The sequence below is a fragment of the Leuresthes tenuis genome, unplaced genomic scaffold (assembly GCF_036924035.1).
Source record: "Leuresthes tenuis unplaced genomic scaffold, fLeuTen1.0.hap1 SCAF_8, whole genome shotgun sequence".
NCBI lineage: Eukaryota > Metazoa > Chordata > Actinopteri > Atheriniformes > Atherinopsidae > Leuresthes > Leuresthes tenuis.
Genome location: NW_027325362.1, coordinates 36,864,296 through 36,870,295, shown reverse-complemented (window position 1 = coordinate 36,870,295; position 6,000 = coordinate 36,864,296).

Genomic DNA, 6,000 nt, shown 5'->3' with positions numbered 1-6,000 from the left:
AAGGTTTACCAACATGGCAGAACATGACATGACATGACCCTAAGGTGATATTGTTTTTTTTAGGGTATAGTTTCTGTTTATAGCTGCAAGAGAAATTAATATTAAGAACAAAACTAATTTTGATATGTACATACAATGTATTTTTGGTCATTTGTGCCACTAGAGATGTCAGTGTGCGACTGAATCTGGCTTTTTGAACAAGAGAGAGAGGCTTTTACATTCTAAGAGGTGGGGTTTGTCAAACTCTGGTTCACTGCACAAGAAACGTGAATTTTAAATGTGACAAACACAAAAATTTGTCCAAACGGCTCAAAAATACAACAAATAGAGAACAAATAAAGTACAGGTAAAAGTCCATGTTGTACAATTAGCTCAAAGATGCCCTTCAAGTAACCTAACCACAACTGACATCCAATCAAACCCCTCAAAAACCTATAAAGCTGATTGTATCTTAACAACCTGGCTTACGTCACAGCTCAGCCAAACATGGAAGTAACTGAAGAAGTGGCTATTGTTGTTTTTGTGTATTAGTGACCGTAAAGAGCCTTCAGAGGGCCCAATAGACCCACTGTGGGAGATCAAACACTGGAGCCACAACTGGGAAACTGTTGTATTGTTATTCATAGATGAAGACGTCCAGGTCTTTCTTTTGAGTCTTGATGGGGGATCCACCATTACAGGTAGTTGCGAACTGCTATTTGTTGAGATGAGGGTTAACAAAACAATGAATTGCTGAAGTATACAATGACTTCAAATACGTTTCAAGGTAAATTCCATCAGCACAAAAGAATATCCCAGGACTTCAGGTCATAGACACAGAGGATCACCTTGCGTATTGAGCTGTGTACTGGTGAGTTTTTCTTTTGAGACTAAAAATATAAAAATAAATAGACAAGCTAATAACACGTCTGTGTCATGTGAGAAGACAGTGAACAGTAAAGACAAGAGAAGGACAATGTCTTGTCACCCTGTAGAACAATACTGTCCCTAATGGGGAAAGCTATACTGAATCCTGGCCCAGATTGGCCATTTGGAAGGAGAGATGAGATCTGATTGCCTCACGTGTATCCCCTCCACCTGATGCTTTTTTTGTAGCTCTTATAACAGCAAGCACCCTTGATGCATGACTAGTGATCCCTAGTGGCAGTATCTGTTAAATGCAGTTCAGGACCATTTTTCTTCTAATTTGGCTTCAACCCAGAAACCATTTCTCTTCCACATACACACACATGCACACACCCAACCGCTCTCACGGGGAAATTATATAGTCACTGTATGTTATTGGAAACAGAAAAATTACAACAAAATCAAAAATGACAAACAACACAATTAACAAAACAATTAACAATAAACCCAGTTTTAGAACTCATAAATGATAATGTTTTAGCAGTACTACACTTATATAGTGAAAACCATTTTCCTAAAGTTTATTTGAATGCCATTTAAAGACCTAACTTTCTGTATCTCACTCATGTCTTCATGATATTTAGTTACTTGCATACATCTGTCGAACTGAACTTTAAGGTCATTAGTTCCTGTTTAAGTTAAACCTTTAAGAAAAAAAAATATAACGATTTACAATTTATTTATTTCAAAAGCCCTGAAATAAGCACATGGACACAGTGGCAGATGTTACTCGAACTGGGGAAAATAGTAAAACGAATACATTAAGCAGAATCGGGCACACAAGAATTGCTCAGGATAGCATAATGGCATATATGTGGTTGCGGGCCCAAATAAAACACAGTAGTATCTCAATGTAGTGAGGGGATATCTCAACTAGTCCAACAGTGTGTGTTGCTGATTTCTTTAATCAACTTTTAGAAAAATTAACTTGTATGCCATATTACAAAAAAAATCATGCTTTTTTTTACACATACCTTACTTGATAATACTACTTATTATAGCAAAGGGGCTTTGCTTTGCGGTAAGACGTATTGCATCACTTCCTGTTGCTTTGTGTGTGTGCACTGTGACAGTTCTCGCTCTTCTTGAACTACTAATAATCACCTTATTTCTCCCTATAATTTACACATCTTGCATAGTTAACTCTATCCCATACTTGTTATATTCTAACGCTCACTCTTACAGATCTTTAGTTTTTATTTTTCACTTTTTAGCGTTGTGTCTGGTTCTCTAGCTTAGCATGGCTACCAGTTCTCTTCCTCTATCTCCTGCTTTCACCTGCTCCTTGTGTCAGATGTTTAGTTACTCCTCTGCCTCCTTTAGTGGTAATGGTACATGTAACAAATGTAGTCTTTTTGTAGTTTTGGAGGCAAGGTTATCTGAATTGGAAGCTCGGCTCTGCACTGTTGAAAACCACCCGATAGCGAGCCAGGCCCCTTTAGTCAGTGCGGAGCCACCTAGCGTAGCTAGCTCTGTTAGTCGTCCCCGAGCAGATCCCGAGCAGCCGGGACTTAAGAGTGGCTGGGTGACTGTCAGGAAGAGGAGTCATAGTCCTAAAGTCAAGCCCGTGGTTCACCATCAACCTGTCCACGTTTCTAATAGATTTTCTCCACTCAGCGACACACCCGCTGAGGACAAAACCCTGGTAATTGGCAGCTCTATAGTCAGAAACGTGGCATTAGAGACACCAGCGACCATAGTCAAATGCATTCCAGGGGCCAGAGCGGGCGACATAGAATCCTATTTAAAACTGCTGGCTAAGGATAAACGTAAATACGGTAAAATAGTTATTCACGTCGGCGGTAATGACACCCGGTTACGCCAATCGGAGGTCACTAAAATTAATGTTGCATCGGTGTGTAATTTTGCCAAAACAATGTCGGACTCCGTAGTTTTCTCTGGACCCCTGCCAAATCTGACCAGTGATGACATATTTAGCCGCATGTCCTCATTCAATCGCTGGTTGTCTAGATGGTGTCCAGCAAACAACGTGGGCTACATAGATAATTGGCAATCTTTCTGGAGAAAACCTGGTCTGATGAGGAGAGACGGCATCCATCCCACTTTGGAAGGAGCGGCTCTCATTTCTAGAAATATGGACGAATTTATTAGTCATCCAAAAACATGACATCCCAGGGTTGAGACCAGGATGCAGAGTTGTAGTCTTACACACTTCTCTGCGGCTTCCCACCTGATGCTGCCCCCCCCTCAATCAAAAAACACAAAAGGAGCAAATCCTCTTGTGCAAAAAAAAATTAAAACAAAAACTTTAACTGAACAAAAACATCAAACTATTAAATGTGGTTTGCTGAATATTAGATCTCTCCCTTTGAAGTCTCTGTTAGTGAATGATTTGATTTGTGATCATCATATTGATATATTTTGTCTTACAGAAACCTGGCTGCAGCAGGAGGATCATGTTAGTATTAATGAATCAACTCCCTCTGACTATTTAAATGTTCATGTTCCTAGAACCACAGGCAGAGGAGGAGGAGTGGCAGCTATCTTCAGATCAGGGTTACTAATCAGTCCTAGACCCAAGATTAGTTTTAGCTCTTTTGAATCTCTGATTCTCAGTTTTTCCCACCCAAAGTGGAAATCACAAAAACCTCTTGTGTTTGTTGTTGTGTATCGTCCGCCTGGCCCTTATTCTGAGTTTCTGTCTGAATTCTCAGAGTTTTTATCCCAGTTAGTGGTGAGTACAGATAAAGTCATTGTAGTGGGTGACTTTAATATTCATGTAGATGTTGAAAATGACAGCCTAAATATTAACTTTAATTCTATATTAGACTCTATTGGATTTTCTCAAAGTGTTCACAGACCTACTCACTGCCTTAATCATACCCTTGACCTTGTGCTGACTTATGGCATTGAGAGTGAACAGTTAACAGTGTTCCCTCATAACCCTGTCTTGTCTGACCATTTTTTAATAACTTTTGAATTTACATTACTTGACTACACGGTTTCTGAGAAGAATTCTACATATAGAAGGTGTCTGTCAGAGAATGCTGTAACCAGATTTAAAGAGTTGAATTCATCATCCTTTTCTTCACTGCCATGTGCTGATATGACACAGGATGGCTACCTAAATTTTACTCCAGTAGAACTTGACTCTCTTGTTGACAGCACTACAGCTTCAATGCGTACAACACTGGACAATGTTGCCCCTCTGAAAAGGAAGGTAATCAGTCAGAAGAGGTTGGCTCCTTGGTATAATTCACAGCTGCGTGCGTTAAAGCAGACTGCAAGAAAGCTGGAGAGACAGTGGCGTTCCTCTAATTTAGAAGAGTCTCAATTAGTCTGGAAAGATAGTTTAATAACGTATAAGAAAGCACTTCGTAAAGCTAGAACTGCGTATTATTCATTATTGATAGAAGAGAATAAGAATAATCCCAGGTTTCTTTTCAGCACTGTTGCCAGGCTGACAAAGAGTCCGAGCTCTGTTGAGCCATGTATTCCTTTAACTCTCAGCAGTGATGATTTCATGAGATTCTTCATCAATAAAATTGTTTCTATCAGAGAGAAGATTAATGGAATCCTTCCCATTATTATCACTGATGTATCATCAAGTAGAGCAGCTTTAGAAGTATCTTTCGAACCTGAATTGTATTTAGACAGCTTCTGTCCAGTTGATCTTTCTGAGCTAACAACAGCAATAGTCTCTTCTAAACCATCAACTTGTATGTTAGACCCAATCCCAACCAGACTGTTCAAGGAGGTTTTCCCCTTAATTGACACTTCCATATTGGATTTGATCAATCGGTCTTTGTTGACAGGATATGTACCTCAGACTTTTAAGGTTGCTGTAATTAAACCTTTACTTAAAAAACCTACTCTTGATTCAGAAGTGTTGGCTAATTATCGACCTATATCCAATCTCCCTTTTTTGTCCAAAGTTCTTGAAAAAATAGTTGCAGTTCAACTTTGTGATCATTTACATAGAAATAATCTGTTTGAAGAGTTTCAGTCAGGATTCAGAGTGCATCATAGCACAGAAACAGCACTGGTGAAAGTTACCAATGATCTCCTGTTAGCCTCTGATAGCGGACTTGTTTCTGTGCTTGTCCTGTTGGATCTCAGTGCTGCATTTGATACGATCGATCACAGCATTCTGTTACAGAGACTTGAACATGTTATTGGGATTAAAGGAACTGCATTAGGCTGGTTTAAGTCATATTTATCTGATAGATTCCAGTTTGTTCTTGTAAATGAGGAATCTTCCTCACACGTTGGAGTAAGTCATGGAGTTCCTCAGGGTTCTGTGCTTGGACCGATTCTTTTTACTTTATACATGCTTCCATTAGGTAACATTATCAGACAGCATGGCATAAATTTCCATTGTTATGCTGATGATACTCAGCTGTACTTATCTATGAAACCAGATGAAACCTACAGGTTGGTCAGGCTACAAGCCTGTCTTAAAGACATAAAGACCTGGATGACTCAGAACTGTCTGCTTTTAAATTCAGACAAAACTGAAGTTGTTCTCTTTGGACCTGAGCGCTTCAGGGAGAAATTGTCTAGTTATATAGTTACTCTAGATGGTATTTCCTTGGCTTCTAGTTCTACAGTGAGGAACCTTGGAGTTATTTTTGACCAGAATTTATCATTTGACGCACATATAAAACTGGTTTCTAGGACTGCCTTCTTTCACCTTCGTAATATTGCTAAAATCAGGAACATCCTGTCTCAGGGTGATGCAGAGAAACTAGTTCATGCATTTGTTACTTCAAGATTGGACTACTGTAATTCCTTATTATTGGGCTGTCCCACATATTCTCTGAAAAGCCTCCAGCTGATCCAAAATGCTGCAGCCAGAGTTCTGATGAGAACTAACAGGAGAGATCATGTTTCTCCAGTTTTAGCTTCTCTTCATTGGCTCCCTGTTAAATTCAGAATAGAATTTAAGATTCTTCTTCTGACATATAAAGTTCTTAATGACCGAGCTCCATCATATCTTAAAGATTTAATTGTAAGATATTTTCCTAACAGAGCACTTCGCTCCCAAACTGCAGGTTTACTTGTTGTTCCCAGAGTTTCTAAAAGTAGAATGGGAGGTAGAGCCTTCAGTTATCAGGCCCCTCTCTTGTGGAA